Source organism: Natrix helvetica (genome assembly GCF_964273705.1).
Source record: "Natrix helvetica genome assembly, chromosome: 7".
Taxonomy (NCBI): domain Eukaryota; kingdom Metazoa; phylum Chordata; class Lepidosauria; order Squamata; family Natricidae; genus Natrix; species Natrix helvetica.
Window position 1 is genome coordinate 77,915,261 of NC_138558.1, and position 19,308 is coordinate 77,934,568.

Consider the following 19,308-nt stretch of genomic DNA (forward strand, 5'->3'; position numbering starts at 1 on the left):
GAGATGGAGGAGGACAGAAGGGCCTGGCATGCTATAATCCTTGGGGTCACGAAGAGTCAGACGCGACTTAAGTTAGGACTGGCATTTCCAGCTGCTCATAAAGTACGAAGACATTTCCACGAGAAGAAATGTCTCTTCAAAGCTTCTGGACAGTAACCTTTTGGACTGCAGTCCTCTCTGCAGTCATGGTTGGTCCATGGAGAGTAGTAAAGATAAAGGTTCCCCCCGCACATATGTGCTAGTCGTTCCCAACTCTAGGAGGCGCTGCTCATCTCCGTTTCAAAGCCGAAGAGCCAGTGCTGTCCGAAGACGTCTCGGTGGTCATGTGGCAGGCATGACTCAACACTGAAGGCGCATAAAATGCTGTTCCCTTCCCACCAAAGGTGGTTCCTATTTTTCCACTTGCATTTTTTACATGCTTTCGAACTGCTTGGTTGGCAGAAGCTGGGACAAGTCACGGGAGCTCACTCCGTTATGTGGCCCTAAGGATTCGAACCGCCGAACTGCCGACCTTCTGATCGACAAGCTCAGCATCTTAGCCACTGAGTCACCGCAAACAAGTGTAAGGAAATAACTCATCACTTGAACTGGACTTATTAATAGGTAGATTATTGTAACCCACTCTACGAATAAATAGATTTTTATGCAGAACACGACAGGAATGATTTGTATTCACATACAATATTGAGTCATTCGGTGGTTTATTACTCTGATTGTTGGATGACTGTTCACTCAGCCTGTTGTGTGACCACAGCCACTGAGGTTTGTCACAAGGCAACAGTTTCCCCATGAAAACATGGTGGTCACCATCACAAGACAGCCTGCAGACCAGGATCACATTTTAACTAACCATTTCCTCACTGAAACTTAAGTCAAGGATCTTATTTGGCAGAAGCCTTGGGTTGAACTGCTGGAATCCTTTATACAGAAAGCATTTGTTATTCTTTAAATATGTTAAATCTTACTAAACTGCTTTATTTAGATGTGGGTCTTTGTGGTGTGTGTGTGGAAAGTGCAGAATAGGGTGGGGGTGAACCTCAACTGCCCAACGTAGTTGCATAACTGGCAAATAAACAACTGTGCTCGGTATGGAACTGGAAGATTTCACCAACTGGTTCCCAGGACAGATCCGAGCGGATTCCCGGATGACCCGAAACAGCCAAGATGAAGGAAGTGTGATTTCCAGATCAGCTCCTCCTTAATATGCACTGGAGTGACCTTGGCTGCTGAGCACGATTTTTTTTTTTAAAAAAAAGGCCCTCCCTTTCTAATCAATTTACACGACCCCCAGAGTCCCTGGAAAACACTTCGAGTACGTACACTGGAAGACTGCAAACCGTTGTAAACAAATAAATAGCACAGATTGTTTACACAATACAATACAATACAATACAATACAATACAATAGTAGAGTTGGAAGGGACCTTGGAGGTCTTCTAGTCCAACCCCCTGCCTAGGCAGGAAACCCTATACCGTTTCAGACAAATAGCTATCCAACATCTTCTTAAAGACTTCCAGTGTTGGGGCATTCACAACTTCTGGAGGCAAGCTGTTCCACTGATTAATTGTTCTCACTGTCAGGAAATTTCTCCTCAGTTCTAAGTTGCTTCTCTCCTTGATTAGTTTCCACCCATTGCTTCTTGTTCTACCCTCAGGTGCTTTGGAGAATAGTTTGACTCCCTCTTCTTTGTGGCAACCTCTGAGATATTGGAATAATGCTATCATGTCTCCCCTAGTCCTTCTTTCTCTTAAGCTAAACATACCCAGTTCCTGCAACCGTTCTTCATATGTTTTAGTCTCCAGTCCCCTAATCATCTTTGTTGCTCTTCTCTGCACTCTTTCTAGAGTCTCCACATCTTTTTTACATCGTGGCGACCAGAACTGAATGCAGTATTCCAAGTGTGGCCTTACCAAGGCATTATAAAGTGGTATTAACACTTCACGTGATCTTGATTCTATCCCTCTGTTGATGCAGCCTAGAACTGTGTTGGCTTTTTTGGCAGCTGCTGCACACTGCTGGCTCATATTTAAATGGTTGTCCACTAGGACTCCAAGATCCCTTTCACAGTTACTACTACTGAGTAAGGTATCACCTATACTGTACCTGTGCATTCCGTTTTTGTTGCCTAAATGTAGAACCTTACTCTTTTCACCATTGAATTTCATTTTATTAGATAGTGCCCAATGTTCAAGTTTGTCAAGATCCTTCTGTATCTTAAGCCTATCTTCTGGAGTGTTGGCTATTCCTGCCAGCTTGGTATCATCTGCAAATTTGATGAGTTCCCCATTTATTCCCTCATCCAAATCATTGATGAAGATGTTGAAGAGTACTGGGCCTAAAACAGAGCCTTGGGGTACTCCACTGCATACTTCCCTCCATGTAGATGCAGTTCCATTGAGAACTACACGTTGAGTGTGGTTGGTCAGCCAGTTACCAATCCATCTGGTGGTGATGCTGTCTAACCCACATTCTTCTACTTTATCTAGTAGTAGGTTATGGTCTACCTTATCAAAAGCCTTACTGAAGTCCAAGTAAACTATATCAACGGCATTCCTCTGGTCCACTAATTTTGTCACATTATCAAAGAATGCAATAAGATTAGTCTGGCATGATCTGTTTTTGACAAATCCATGTTGGCTTTTGGCTATTACTTTGTTTGCTTCTAGGTGTTCGCAAATTCGTTGCTTGATTATTTTTTCCAGAATCTTTCCTGGTATTGAGGTTAGGCTGATAGGTCTGTAGTTTCCTGGATCTAATTTTTTCCCTTTTTTGAAGATGGGAACCACATCAGCTCTTTTCCAGTCCTCTGGTAGTTCCCCGGTGTTCCAGGATCTCTGAAAGATATAATTCAGTGGTTCTGAGATCTCGTCTGCTAGTTCCTTCAGAACTCTGGGGTGTAATCCATCCGGTCCTGGTGATTTGAACTCATCTAGGGTAGACAGGTGCTCACTTACCATTTTCTTCCCTATTTCAATTTGTGTTCCTAATTTTGTGGTGCTGCTTTTGATAGGTTGGACTGTTTTATCCCTTTGTGTAAAGACAGATGCAAAACATGAGTTAAATAGTTCTGCTTTCTCCCTGTTGCTTGTCACCTTCTTGCCACTTTCTCCTAGCAATGGACCAATTGTTTCCTTAACTTTTTTCTTGTTTTTAACATGTTGGAAGAAGCTTTTTTTGTTAATTTTTACTTTTGTGGCAAGCCTTTCTTCATTGTGAGCCTTAGCTTTCCTCACTTCATCTTTACAGGCTCGGGCTATTTGCTGATATTCTGCCTTAGTTATGTCCCCCTCCTTCCACTTTTTATACTTACTTTTTTTGTCTTTCAGTTTGTCAGATAGTTGTTTATGCAGCCATGCTGGTTTCTTTTGGGAGCTGTTGTTTTTCTTCTTCATTGGTATTGTGTTAGACTGGGCTTTTCTAATCTCATTTTTCAAAATTTCCCAAGCTTCTTGAGTTGTTTTCCCCTCGAGGATTCTCATCCATGGAATTTTTCCCAAGCTCTCTCTAAGTTTATTGAAATTAGCTTTCTTAAAGTCCAAGACTCTAGTTTGACTTTGTTCTACTACTTGTGTTTGGATAATGTTGAATTCCAATATTGCATGGTCACTTGCCCCCAGGGTTCCTATGACTTCAACACCTTCTATCATTTCCTCTCTGTTAGTGAGAATTAAGTCCAGTATGGCTGATCCCCTTGTTTCCTTCTCTACTTTTTGGAAAACAAAGTTGTCTGCTAGGTTTGTTAGGAACCTGTTGGATCTTCCACTTGGTGCAGAGTTTGTTTCCCAGTTGATGTCAGGGTAGTTAAAATCTCCCATTACTATTGTGGTGTGCTTCCTACATACCTTAGTTAGCTGACTAGCAAAAAGTTCATCTTCTTCCTCTGCTTGGTTGGGTGGCCTGTAGTATAGACCTATGGCAATGTCATTTCCCCCACAACCTTTAATATTGACCCAAATGCATTCAAGATAGTTCTCATTATTGTTGTGCTCTATTTCTGTAGAGACATAGTTATTTCTTATATATAGTGCAACTCCACCTCCTCTTTTATTTGGTCTATTTCTTTTAAATAATTTAAATCCTTCTAGCTGTATGTTCCATTTGTCAGTTTCATCCCACCAAGTTTCTGTAATGGCAATAATATCATATCTGCCCTCTTTTACTTGAATTTCTAATTGTTCAAAACACATTGTTTTGAATTGTGTGGGAATGGAGACGTGGGAATGGACTTCAGCTGCTCTGGCTTCAAGTAGGTGAAGGACACCCAGATTCCCCCCTTCCATCTCCTCTTCCAAAGCACCAAGAGCCAAGACACAAAGCTCAGTTTGTTTTGACATGGGGTTTCTTGTCACACTACTAATAGGTAAAGGCTCCTTTGAACTGAGCTTCAGTCTGGGAACTACCGGGATGTTTTCTGCTTACTGGTATTTTAATGGCTGATTTTTAACAGTCCTAATGTGATGTAATTTGTTACCTCCTCCGTGCATGTATGTCTTTGTATATGTGTGTATTTGGATGTTTATGTGTTTGCACATATGTTTTATGTTTTATATGTTTTATTGTACGCCGCCCCGAGTCCTGTGTGGAGAGGGAGCAGCTAATAAATTCAAATTTTTTTATTATTATTATTATTATTATTATTATTATTATTATTATTATTATTATTATTATTATTACTTTCTGCTTGGCAGTCATGAAGAGTGGTTTCCCACCGCCTTCTTCGGGGATGTTTATTCCACTTTATCCCAGTCTAGACTCCACTTCTGGGATTTCTGAGAGCCACAAGGGCCCAGTCCTCCTGAGCTAGTTTCAAGGTCAGCCAAAATCCACAAGGTGCTGCTACCGGCTGTGATTGCTTGAAGTATTATTTTACTATTTGCTATTTATTTTACTATTTACTATTTATTTTACTATTTACTATTCAACTATTATTTTACTAACCCCTATTTCTGGTCAGGAGAGCTGGTTAGGTGAGAGCTGCCACAATAGGATTCCCTTATACTCTCTTCCTACACCAACTACTTTGAGGGACCTCTGTAGTAGGATTATTACTTTAGTTGCTATTTCTCAATTGCCTTTACCTTTTTTCCCCCCCTGTTCTTCTCCTCCATCTCTTTAACCTATATACAGTATAACTATGTTGCTTGTATCTTTAAAATTTACATTGCTTTATTTGTTTCCTAGTATAATTTGATTGCTTATTAGTAACCTATGACTATCACTAAGTGTTGCATCTTATGATTCTCGATTAATGTATTCTATTTTATTTCTCTTTATGTACCCTGAGAGCATCTGCACCAAAGACAAATTCCTTTTGTGCCTAATCGCACTTGGCCAATAAAGAATTCTATTCTATTCTACTCGATTCTATTCTATTCTATTCTGGAGGCTTGGTTTGATTTATAGGGACTTCAACATTTGAGGCGGGGCCGAAGTCGCGATGACACAATGTGCGATCTCAATGCTCTGAGATCACAGTCGACACTTTTGCCACTGGGGGCGTCCAAATGGATCTAAACTGTCCCGAAGAGACAGTGAACAGGAAGAATACGTCTTGCTGAACTCGGGGATATCGCAAAATCCCTGAAAGAAGCAAGAGAAATTTCTTGAAGCCGGTGACAAAAAATCCAGCCAAGGCTGATGAAGTCGGGGCGGCCCCAAAACGGAAGGAATGGAAAGTGAAAGTGTTTCCAGCTGGTGAGGAATCTTCATTGTTTTAAAAGAGAGACTGCCTATAAGAACTTAAAAATTGATTTAAATTGAAGAATAGAAGAATCAAGCAGCGAAATTAAACTTGTAACGGTTCTGGACAGTGGCTATCCTATGTTTTTATATGCTATCTTCATGGATGGAATCTATACAAGCTTTTTAAAATGGATGGATTAAGTCTTCTTTTTCTACCCTTTTTTTCTGTGACTCTCTGTGATTTATAGTTATAGGGCGTCTTTTCCCTTAAATAGAGTCGCTTCTAATGTCTAAAACTATGATTGTTCATTGCTCAATATATTTATATATTTACCTTGTTTGGTGTAACCAACCTATCTTTTAAACTGAAGACCATGCTAAATGAAGCCTGAGGAAATAATTCTGCCCTTTTTAAAGAAGTGAATATCCCATTCATTCTTAATCATAAGAATGGTTTCTCTTCTGATCGTATAATCATCTTAATCATAAGGGGTTTTCCAATCACAGTGATGTCACCTGAGTTCATAATTTTGTGAAATGTGCCTAATGTGTAAAGCTCAGCATATTGTTAATCAAGAGTTAGGAATACAGGCATCTAGGAATAAGAGGCAAGGATATTTACTTGCTTGTGTCCTGATAGTTATATAGTCCACTCCAACCCAACAGTCTTGTGAAGATGGAATAAATTAAGACCAGCAGGGCATTCTGAACAAAGATTAGAAATAACCAGGTTTATCTCAGTCCCAAGGCAAATCACATCCAATCCTTTATTTGCTTCTACCTAATGGACAGAATCTTGCCAAAGTAAAACCCTCTGATCTAGATGTAGAGTAGATGTATCCTGAGAGATTCTAGGGTGTTGCTACCCTGAACCTCTTCCCAACGTTCTCATCAAGACAGTGCAGTCTCTTAATCCGAACTTCTCCCTAGACCGAACAGCTTCATCCCTGGGAAATTGTGGTGCGCCTGAGATTCCCCTGCTGCTTCTCCAAGTGCGCTTCCATCCAGTGGTGGGTTTCAACAATGTTTGCTACCAGTTCTGTGGGCATGGCTCTTGGTGGGCGTGGCAGGGGAAGGATACTGCATAATCCCCGTTTCCTCCCGGTCAGATAGGACTCAGGAAGCAGGGAATAGATGGCAGCAGGGACAGTCAGAGGTCGTCTTTGCCAGTTTTCCGAACTACTCAAAATTTCCCCTACCGGTTCTCCAGAACTGGTCAGAACCTGCTGAATTCCACCTCTGATTCCATCACAGTTTAGGTGATATCTTTCCCCACCCAGAGCAAACCTAGTTCCATGAAATAATTTTCTATAGCGTCCTACTTTGGTTTTATTTCAAAATCTGTCCTGCTCTGGTTTTTTCCAGTGTTTCCCACCAAGAAGCCAATTCAGAACTGTAATTGGAGTCTGGATAGGAGGTCCAAACACAACATCACATCTGGACAGAGGTTGACTCCAGTGATGGTCGAGTTCTGTTTGGCTTTCCCAGAGTCATCCTGGAGAAAAGCAAATTAAAATAGAAATTGGATCTGATCAGGTTTTTGACCACAAGTCTTTTTCAGTTACGCATTTGTAAAACCTCAGCTCTACGAGGTTGGCCAAGTTCACTTAAATTACAGCCTCAGTTTTTAGTGAGCAGGTCAGGATTTTCAAACGTGTCATTATATAGATTGTCAAGCTTTTTTTTTTTGAAAAAGACAAAAAATCTTTGATTTTGCTTCTGTTATGATTTGAACCCTGGCCATGGAAACAGAAGAAAGAAGCCTGGTTTTGAAAACAATGGATTACGTCACTGGTTCACTTTAGAATAACTATGGGCACCTTTGATACTTTCCACAATAATAGGAAGTATTTCAAACATTCTAGGGTTTAAATATTAGAAGAAAACTATCCAATGCCTAACTGAGCTGTGGTTCCAATCATACACTATCATTTTTTCTGCACCTCACTAAAACAGTGAAGGAGGTACATGGAGTCGTCTTCCTCTTCTTCCTCTTTTTCCTCCTCCTCCTCCTCCTCCTCCTCCTCCTCCTCCTCCTCTTTCTTTCTCCCTTCTTCTTCTTGTTCTTCTTCTTTTCTTCTTCTTCTTCTTCTTCTTCTTCTTCTTCTTCTTCTTCTTCTTCTTCTTCTTCTTCTTCTTCTTCTTCTTCTTTTCTTCTTCTTCTTCTGATCATCAACTTCTTCTTTTCTTCTTCTTCTTCTTCTTCTTCTTCTTCTTCTTCTTCTTCTCCTCCTCCTCCTCCTTCTCCTCCTCCTCCTCCTCCCCCTCCTCCCCCTCCTTCTTCTTTTTCCTCCAGCATACACACTGTGGACTTCTTCTGTAACTTGCAAGCACTTATTTGTAAGGATGCCTGGTGTTAGGGCCTATCACGAAACTTGCAAAATGCATGCAGAGGTGTTCCAAGAGGGATAATTTGAGGCAGAATGGAATGCAGCATGTGATGACATCTAAGGGAGCAAGAAGGGAAAGGAAAGTGCTGGAAAAATGGGGCAGGAAAAAGCAAAGTGTTCTCCCCTTTGGATCTCTCCTGTTTGCTGATGCAAAATTGGTTTAACATCATACATAAAATAGAAGGAATTCTAATTTTTCTGAAGAACCTGTAAGGCGTTGGCATTTTCCAACAGCTTCAAGTAAATGCTGTCCATGGGTTTTGTGCTTGCTGTCCTATTAAAGGACTCGGCTGATGGAAGCCAGACCAATTCTTCCCTCATATGGAGGCTGACATGCTCACCAGATAAGGACCTATTAGAGATGAAGTCATCCAGTTAAGCCTCTTTTCTAGCTTTCAATGTTAGTTTGTAAAACTGGGTGTTGGGGGAAGCTTCATTTCCCCTTTTAGCAAAGTCCCAGATGGGGAGAAGAAGTGTCTTCTCCTCCCATTAGCAATTTGTAATGAGCAGTCTAAGATCCCCTGGAAAGCAGGAGAAAAAACAAAAAACCTTCATCTGCTTCCAGCCTGCAGCTCAGAAGCTCTTCCAGTGCCCTTAACCGTGGGAAAAGAGCCAAATGAAGCTGGGTTAATATTAATCTCCAGAGAGACGATGTGACTCTCTCAAGAACAATTAGAGCAAGGATCCACCTGCCGATTACATTTCGGCTGCCTTCCCTTCTCGTCCCTCTGTCAAAAGAGCAAAGATCTCTCTGATTAAGACTGTGATGAGCTCAGGAAAGTAGAGCAACTTAACAAAAGGATGGCACATTTATTCTTGCAAATCAAATCTGACCTCGTAAGATCTAACTTTAGATCCGCTATTGTCTTTTCATTATTTATAAAGCCAGAGCGGTGTGGAGCAAGCTAAGAAAAAGATCTGAAGGGGGGTGTTTTCCCCCCATCCCCCACTCCTTAAATGGCTTTTCACCATCAAGGAAACAGAATATTTAAGAAGAGAAGACGCCGGTTGCATTACAAAGCAGCAACAGAGATGTGATTATTAACCAAGGAGCTTCCAAGGTTCGCTTGGTTTTATTGGTATATTAAATATCAAGGGCTTTAGCTGGTGGAATAATGAACAGGGCCAGGATTTAACCTTATTTAACCTTCTGAGTGCTGGGCTAAAACTCATTAGTTCTGCTGTGCCCTTTTTAGAGGCAAATGTGGATGAATGTGAGTTTTTGTTTACTGAATGGCGATTTAATCAGCCTTCATTCAATACACTGGAAAGGAAACCATACCGAATCTCTGACAAGATGCACACGAAAAGGCATTTAACGAAACAGTGCGTAAATCAATTTGGTATCTTTGGTGGGAACGTGCATGGGAGGAGTCAGGTTAGATTAGATATTATTAATTTTGGTCCGTGACCAACGTGAGGGGTGGGCAATCAGAAGAGTCGAGTTGCCATGGATGCAGGATCAAAGCAATAAACAGGGATGGAAAACTTCCTTGTACATCCATTTTCCCTTTCTTGCCTTTTTCTTGGCTTCCTTAACCTTTAGTGGCATTATTACTGCAACCTTTCGGGGGGGGGGGATTTTCTTATGCTTTCTTATGTTTTCTTATGAATTGCGTGTTGTCCATTCACGTGTGATTCTTCTGAACTTTCTCATTGTTCTTTAGGTTGTTTGTTGTTATGCCACCTTCTGTTTGCTCCTTGTGGTTGTTCTTCCTAACCTGTTTGGTTAAAAGTTCTGCTGCTCATTTGCTTACTTCACAGGGCAAAGCTGTTGTGGAGAGCGAGGAAGATGACCTTGATGGAAATATGCAAAAATGTTCTTCTCTGTAAAAGGGGTTGAAACATATTTTTTTAAGTTCTAGAAATGAGACAACATTTGGAAGTGCCTCAGGCAGAGGCTGACCTGATTCAGTGGAGTATAGGAAGGGTGGGGAGATACAGACCGATCAGACTTGGAAGATTCTGTTAATAGAGGATCTTAATAAAAACATTTTTGGATGAGAGTTGATTTCCTAGCCTGGTCTATCAATTATTTTTTCACTACTTGCATCACTGAGGGCTTCATTTCTCTGGAATTGTTGATACCTTTCCTTACTCGTGAATCAAAGAGCCAATTGATATCCATAACTTGTGACTTGGAGAGGTGGTGAAGCAACAAGCATTGGGAACTGGGATGACTCCTCCAGATGCTTCCCCAGATGCCTCTCCAGAGGTCAGCTCAGAGAAGGATGAATCAGTCCCAGGCACATCTGGAGGACAGTTGGTCAATGGCTCTAAGCAGCCATCTGAGAGGGATTTGGTTCAAGCACAACTGCAGCAGAACAGCCCCGAGGCTTCAGGTGAGGAAATTTACACAGATGCACCCTATCAGTGAAGAGGAGGAGGAACTGCCTTCTGCTTCTGAGCCAAGAACACGTAGGGCAGAGAAAAGGCAGGAGCAGAGAAGGTCACCCAGGTTACCCGTGAGGAGGCAGCCTCGCCCTTTTGACGGGCTACACCAGAAGCCGGCTACTTAGCACAGCAGACAGTGTTCATTTCCTAGCTGTGTCTTTTCTGGTCCTCCTGTTCCCTGCCTTGGTTTGGATTGACCCCATGCCTTGATTTTGGATCGTGCCTTGTTACACTTGCACTGGGATTTAATTTTCCCCTGTGGACTCATTGGCCATTGCTCTGAGGACCAGCACTGCTCTGCTTTGGGGCTGGACTTCACTGGGACAGTTCTGGGGGTTCGGTGAAGGGAAGCACTGGTGAATATTAATAAACCCACTAAACCACTGTCAGGTGGGAGTGAGCGGGATAGCACAGGAACTGGCACTATAATTCTAAAGAAATGTGCAGGATCAGATTGGATGAAAATAAAACAAGCTGTCAGTACTCCCATCATATGCTCCAGCTTCACATTCACGAGCTGCCATTCTGCCACGAACTATGTGGGGGGCAGAGGTGAGTTCCTACCTATTCAGTCCGGGGTTCGGCCGAATAGGTAGTAACTCCAGCAGACACATGACCGTACCGGTTCTATGACCGGCGGTGCCATCTTGATTTTCTGTTCTGCACATGCGCAGAACAATCTTCTGTGAAGGTTCCAAGAGTTGCCCTAATTAATTTACGAGCCCCAAGACGAAATTCAAAAAACCCCATTCGTTTATTAGGACTAACATCTTGGCACGGACTTTTGTGTAGCTGAAACTAAATCACACTTAATGGCGTCTGACCTTTACCCCTGTGCCCCCTCCCCTCTGGCTGAGGTCATCAATCACATTCTCCAACAGGACGTTATGGCAGGGTTCTGGACATGCGCATTCACATCCCAGTACAGAAATATGAGACTTTTACTCTGGCCAAAAGTATGCATGGCATTTCCCTCCCCTTCTCAAGGTGATAGTAGTCATGGAAACGCCTTAGGCGTTGACATCCGGCTCCCCTCACTTCCTGAAAGCGACCTGTATAAAACAAAGCAATTTGAGTACAGATGTATAACTTAGGGATGTGTCCCTCCCCCAGGCTTGCTTGGAATTTTCTGCATGGAATTTTGCTATAAGGCGATCAGCCTGGATATTTCTACTTTTCACCCAAGATGCCTCTGATAAGGGGTAGCCCTTCCACTTGATTAAGTATTGGAGTTGTCTCCTGTGCCACCTTGAATCAAGGATATGCTGAACTTCATAATGGGTTTGGCCCCCTATGACCATAGGGCCCGGGGGCTCCCGGGGTAGTGGTCTTAGAGTGGATCCAATCACGGGTTTTAAGAGGCTGCTATGGAATGCTGGGTGTATCTTCCCCAACAATCGAGGCAGTTTCAATTGCACTGTGACTGGGTTGATGATCTTTACTATAGGGAATGGTCCCATAAACTTCGGCCCCAGTTTCTTGCTAGGCAGTTTTAATCTCAAATATTTTGTGGAGAGGTAAACCTTCTCTCCAACCCAGAATGGCTGTTGTGGAGCCTGGTGTTTATCTGCCTGTTTCTTTTAGGTTTGTGCCGCTTTAGACAGTGCTTTTTTGACATTTTCCCAGGTCGCTTTCAGCATCGACATCCAGTCAGCCAAGCTGACTGAGGAGGGGGGATCCCTTGGATACTCAGGCATTGGGATGAAGTCCATACCGCTCACTACTTTGAATGGCGTGAGTCCTGTGCTACTGTGGACAGCATTATTGTACGCGACCTCAGCAAAAGATAAAAGGTCCGCCCAATTGGACTGCTGATAGTTCACGTAGCACCTCAGGTACTGCTCTACCATGGCGTTCAGTCTCTCTGCTGCCCCATTGGTGCTTGGATGAAAAGCTGAACTAAGACCCTGAGATGATCCAATGGACCGCAGGAACTCCCTCCAGAACTTAGCCATGAACTGGACCCCTCTGTCTGAGATAATTCTTCGAGGTACTCCATGCAGTCGGTAGACATGCTGTCAGCGTTCTAAATACCATGCATGAAATCAATCAGAGACCAAGGCAGAATCATCCTTAAAGTTCCAATTTAATCATACAGGCAAGTTAGCACGTCTATGGAATTCCAACTCTGATCTTCTTCCTGGAATTCCACACAGTTGAAAGTTCATTATCTTATCCCCACACCCACAAATCTATCACATGTTCCAATCATCATCTTCCACGCTGGCATCTACACCCCTCTGCTTCCAGTCAGGTGTCGAGGTGCGGAGACAAAAGATGACCTTGAGCTTCTAGAAAGAATGACAACAAAACATTCCACAATTCTACTCCTTTCTACTCCCCACTCCCAACTACTACACTAATGAAACACATAGGAAATTATAAGAAAGTGTGGCAGGCCAAAGATCCTAAAAGAAACATAACTACAGGCCTGACATAAGCTTCACGAACAGTTTAGCCACCTTGTGAGCTGAGGGTAGTCCGCTACAGGGTATGAAGTGCGCCTGTTTGGAGAACAAGTCTATTACAGTCCAAATCACAGTGTTTCCCCCACTTTTTGGCAACTCTACTATAAAGTCCATTGCGATCTCCTCCCATGGCCTCGTTGGCTCTGCTACTGTTTGCAGTAGTCCAGGGGTTTTCCTGCTTGTCTCTTCATTGTGGCACAAATGGTACAACTTTTCACGTAACTATCTACATCTTACACAGGGTTAAAGGTCAGATGCCATTAAGTGTGATTTAGTTTCAGCTATCTGTAAAGGTTTCAAGAGTTGCCCTAATTAATTTACGAGCCCCGAGACGAAATTCAAAAAAAACCATTCCTTTATTAGGACTAACATCTTGGCACGGACTTCTGTGTAGCTGAAACTAAATCACACTTAATGGCATCTAACCTTTACCCCTGTGCCCCCTCCCCTCTGGCTGAGGTCATCAATCACATTCTCCAACAGGACGTTAGGGCAGGGTTCTGGACATGCGCATTCACATTCCAGTTACAAGAATATGAGACTTTACTCTGGCCAAAGTATGCATGGCATTTCCCTCCCCTTCTCAAGATGATAGTAGTCATGGAAACGCCTTAGGCGTTGACATCTTCATTTTTAAAAATGTAATTTTTATTCATTTTCTTAAGGTTGTGTGCAGGCGCCGATCATTTTAGATAAAGATGTGCAGGGAGGGGGGAACTAATGATTTGTCATACCTCCCAAGGTCAAAGTGCTGGGAATGGAAAGCAACAGCCCACAAACCACCATTGAAGAGGCAGCGCCTAATTTGGGATTAAAAACAACCACGGCGTGGCTGTGTGTGATAGAGGTTGTCCATAGCACAGGGGTTTCTCAGTCTTTCTATCTTTCTATACAACCTCCTATACCTTTAATTGTTTTTAATGCTTTTATTTAATTTTGAAGGGGGCCACAGGACACCAGGAAAGCCACCTGTATGGTGGTCCTCATGTGGCCCATGGAATTGTGGTTCCCCAAAAATTTTTCCCATGTTTTATTTATTTTATTTATAAAACATCCAGTTTTCACCAAACAGTGTGTTTTGGGTACAATGATGCTTAAATAATCATCTTATACGTCTTTGTTGTTATAATTCCTCACCATCATATTAATATAATAATATATAACATTAATATTTAACATTTGTTCATCTTTTTTAACAACTCTCCTCTTTACCATTTCCTCCAATTGTATTCCTCCTCTCAAACTTCTAACTTTTATTATTTAGCCATTGATAAAATATGTTTCTTTTTTATCCTTAATAGCACCTGTTAGTCTATCCATTTCTGCGCAATCTCATATTTCCTTAATCACAATCCCCTCAGATGGGATCTCATCATCTTTCCATTGTTGCACAAATACAATTCTAGTTGCAGTTAAGATATGCAGGATCAAATATGTGGTCTTTTTATCACGTGTTTCAGGTAGCATGCCCAACAAAAATATCTCTGATTTCAAATCTATATGTTGTTTTATCATTTTTTCCAGCCACATATGTATTTTCATCCAATATTTTCTTGCTTTTGGGCATGTCCACCACATATGATAGTATGAACCAGATCCTTGCTTACACTTCCAACATTTAGCTGATCTATCTTTAAACATTTTTGCCAATCTTGCCAGTGCAAAGTGCCATCTATAAAACATTTTATCAAAACATTTTAATGGCAATGCGGAAACCACCATACACATAAGCCCACTGGTAACATCTGTCCCATCAAAATTAAAAATACATAAAATAAAAACACCCCCCCCCCAATTAACCCTTACTCATATGTCAAAGTGTGCCACGACACTTCTCAAATTAGCTACTGAAATGTTGGTGCAGTCAGCTGATCCCAAAAATTCATTTCTAGATAGGGTAGCTGTCACTATTGTTACATTTGAAAACTAAGCTCTGCGCTACAATCCGCTGATCTTGCCCAGGAACTTTCTTCTCAGCTAGAGACGTTGATGCCGTTTTTAGATAAATGGAGTCTCTCTCAGTGTTGTTGTTAGTTGCATCTGACCCATCGCGACCCCATGGACAATATTCCTCCAGGCCCTCCTGTCTTCTCCCATCCTCTGGAGTCCATTTAAGCTCACACTGACTGCTTCGGTGACTCCATCCAGCCACCTCCTTCTCTGCCATCCCCTCCTTCTTCTTTTGCCCTCCATCGTTCCCAGCATGAGGCTCTTCTCCAGGGAGTCCTTCTTCCTTCTCATTAGGTGGCCAAAGTACTTGAGTTTCCTCTTCAGGATCTGGCCTTCTAAAGCGCAGTCAGGGTTGATCTCCTCTAGGACTGACCGGTTGGATCGCCTTGCAGTCCAAGGAGTCTCATCGAGCACCAGAGTTCAAAGGCCTCCATTCTTTGGCGCTCAACCTTCCAACTTTCACAGCCATCCATTGCAACTGGGAATGTATTTCTCTCAATAAAAAATTAATTTTTATTCTGTATGCTGGCGAAACCCATGGCTATTGAAATGCAATATTCATATGTAATCATTCGGCATTCCAAAAAATGTATAGCCCTTGCCAAGAAGGCAGTTGGATTTTTTTGGCTCATCTTTTTAGTTCAAGAAGAAAAAAATGGTTGCCTTCCTCTGTCAATGTTGTTCTTCAGGGATCTTAGATGTGTTAGTGGTCAAAAAACAAGACACAATCCTAAGGTTTTTTGAACAGTTTATAAGTACAGATTCCTTTCTACTATATCAGGCTCAATTCATGTACAGTTAAAACAAGGTCTGTTACAATCAGGCAGGAAAATATCCAGTGCAGGGAGAGCATTTATGGTAGTTTTGCTGTCCATACTTAGAACTGGAACCAGATTTCAATCTTCTGATCCTGTGATTTTAATTAAATAAAACATTTTTTTAAAATGACACATCTTGCATATGAGTTTGATTACCCGTTTCCTGCATTTACTTCTTCAGCACAGCTTACGTGTCTATGTTATCACAGCATTAAGAGGCATTTATTCTCTAAAATCTTCTCAATGGGAGACAGATGGATTTCATGAACTGTAAGCCTCACTAGAAGTTTGCTGCAGGATATGGATTTTTTCCCGGTGGCTGAAAAGATTAGGAAAAAGAAAGGAAAAAGAAACAACAATGCAAAGGTCAGTTCCCTGAAATGTAGCTGTGTGAGGACATCACTGAAGTTGTTTGAGGTCACCATTGAAGTTCAGAACGAGGACACTGGTGTCTTTAAAAGTCTACTGAAAAAGGAAGACCAGGCACAGGGCGGGCTGGGTGATATTTCTTCTGATAAACTGAAGGGAAGGCAACAATGATTCATGGCTTCTGGGAAGACTCTCAACTTTCCATCCTATTTCCTGGTGACCTTCCATCCCAGCACTAATCAGAACAAATAGATTCCAAGAAGTGAATGAGGGAGTTTTGCATTTGTTTTTAACTCTTGCCATGGATAAATTATGCTGATTGTTTAGTTAAGGGCAAGTGAGATAGGTAGCTACAGAAATTCAGCTGTCAATCCTTGGAATGCTTCAAAAGTCCTGGATCCTTCCGAGAACATGACAGAGGCAGATGAGTAAAGGAATGGTGCACCACTGTAAGGAAGGGATTGAACACGAGAGGCACAGATATCTCAGTCACCAGCCCCCCACCACCACCACCAAAAAAAAACCAGGTTTCTTTACATTCCTTGATTAGGTCCTTCAGTGATGGAAAGTCCAATCCCAGATCTTTCCATCCCCTACAGTTTTTTGAAGGCAAGGTCATACTAGGGTTTGGTTCTTGATGCCTGCTTCCATCTGTGATGGGATGGTGTTATCTTTGCATCTCATTGCTTCAAGGACAAGGCATGTCTAATCCCTTATTTTTAAAAAAATGCTCTTTGTGAAAAAGGACTACAAGATGGTCCAAGTCCACTTGCAAATATCGCAGGGTAAGTGAAGGTCCTGCAGGAACGTTTGGTTCAAGGTTTCTTTCATTGTCTAGAATTGGCTGAGGTAGGCTTGTATAATTTTATGAAGACAATAACCCAGGATGTACAGTGTGCATTCCAGCAATGGTATCCTATTTTCTTCACTACCGGTTCGGCAGTGGGAGCGCGCCCTTCTGGGCATGCACAGTAGATCCTTGATGATGTTTGGGTGGAGCCTCGCACCACCGCCACTACTGGTTCACCCAAACCAGTGCAAACCAGCAGCATACCACCTCTGATGCATTCCAAAGAACCATCAGAATTTGCCAGATGCAAATGTGGGGACCTACAGAGGAAGGATCCAAAAAGTCAAGATGTTGACTCTGACTGTCCAATCAAGGTCCTGCCCCTTTTTCCGTGTGCCCCATGCACAGTATTTATAAAGAGAAGTGAGGCTCTGATTGTTTGTGGTGGCAGATCCCACCTGGATTATATTCACTTGGCTGCAAAGATGGGAATTTGTCAGGCATGAAAAACTAAGACCACAGGTGGTTGGTTGGTTGGTTGATTATTACTCATGCCTGTGCACAGGAATCTACTCAACCAGTGCTCAGCACTATTTTGGTGCTGGGTATTCAATGGGATTCAAGTGAGATTGAACGCAGTCCATTTGTGGCTATGAAATGATTTTAAACTGATCTCCCTTTTGATTCCGCCCCTAGATTCTACCACTCCTTCTCCTACAAAAAGATTGAATTTCTGCCTGAAATTAGACAATATGGGAGAATGAAGCAGATAATAGCAATAGCACTTAGACTTATATACCACTTCACAGTGCTTTTACAGCCCTCTCTAAGCGGTTTACAGAATCAGCCTCTTGCCCCCAACAATCTGGGTCCTCATTTTACCCACCTCGGAGGGATGGAAGGCTGAGTCAACCTGGAGCCTGGTGGGATTTGAACTGCCGAAGTGCAACTAGCAGTCAGCTGAAGTAGCCTGCAGTACTGCACTCTAACCACTGTGCCACTGCAGCTCTTGTCAACATGACAAGATAAGCTCCAAAATGTGCCAAAATGTGAGGGAAGTGATCCAGAACTTAAATCGAGGCTAGGAAGCAAAACAAATTTTCTCTCAGCTGGTAGACCGAAGAGGAATGTTCTTATTTACTAACAATTATTCCAGATTTATGGACTGTATTGGAGGGAGGCAGCTCCGTGGCTTGCAAAAAGAGAGGGAAAGGCCTTTCTAGCTTAGTCGCTATCTTGTTAAAATCTGTTTTCTTTCGGGATGTTTTCTCTCAGCCTTTTGATGGATACAAGTCATCTTATACATAGTTAGCATGCTTGCATTTCTGAAAGTCTATTGTTTTTATGGATTATTTTACCTTGAACAGTCAGATGTCTGCTTTGCCTTTTAACTCTTTTTTATTATTAAAATGCTTTTAAGAAAAGAGTTAGGTTCACAGTCTTGGTGGCAGATGGAGGGGGGTCCAAACCCGGCTGTTTAAAATATATTTTATAGTCTTTCCAAATGTACAACTTCAAGTATAGTTTAACCTCAGACAGGGCTCTTAGCTGTGAAAAACAGTGTGACAAAATATGTTCCTGTTAGTGTGTGTGAAAGACTGAAAAATACGGGTTGCAAACTTTTCTAGCAGTTCCCCAGAGTGATCCAGGATTTCTCTTGATGGGACCTATAAACAAAATTCCTGAGTGTTTCATAAATATATATACAGGACATTGCGATTATGATTTGCCTTAAACTTTAGCCAATTTCAGAGTTTTTCTAAAATCCCAGACTGCTTTTGTGACATTTAAATGCATAGCGGTGCAGGTAACCTATGCCACTCGTTCCATATGCTACGACTGTACTAAATAAATACTACAACGGAGGGCTCTTGAACAGGAACAGAATACGATGCCTGCTTTAATACAGGTATTGTTGCAGTTTGTGTGAGTTGTATTGTTTGGCTGTATGGCACTTAAAAGAGACGAAATGCATTTGGAACAATAGCCCTTAGGATTCCTTAAAAACTAGCAGATTTATTTTGGAAGAAGGTTTCGTGGGTTACAGCCTGTTTATCAAGTAGTTAGAGAGTTGCTGAATATGAATCAAGGAGAAGTAAAAGCAACGAGGTGCAAGAGGAAAATAGGCAGAAACTATGATAATTGCATGGCATAATCGATATAACACACACATGATGTGTCTGATATTAGATATTCTTGCATTGGTGAGCTGGGACAGACAACATTTTTGGAAAAAAATACTTAGATTTTAAGCTTCAAAAGTCTTTTTCTTCTCCATTTAAAATATGTATGCTGTTCATGAAAAAATAAATTAGATAAGCCACCCTTTTTATTTTTGCTATTAGGTATGAATGTCCAATTTGGCTGATTTCCAACCAAATGAAGGAAAACTTTGTTTGATTGAGCAAGTCAACATGACAAAGATCTTCACGACCTTAGCAAATTT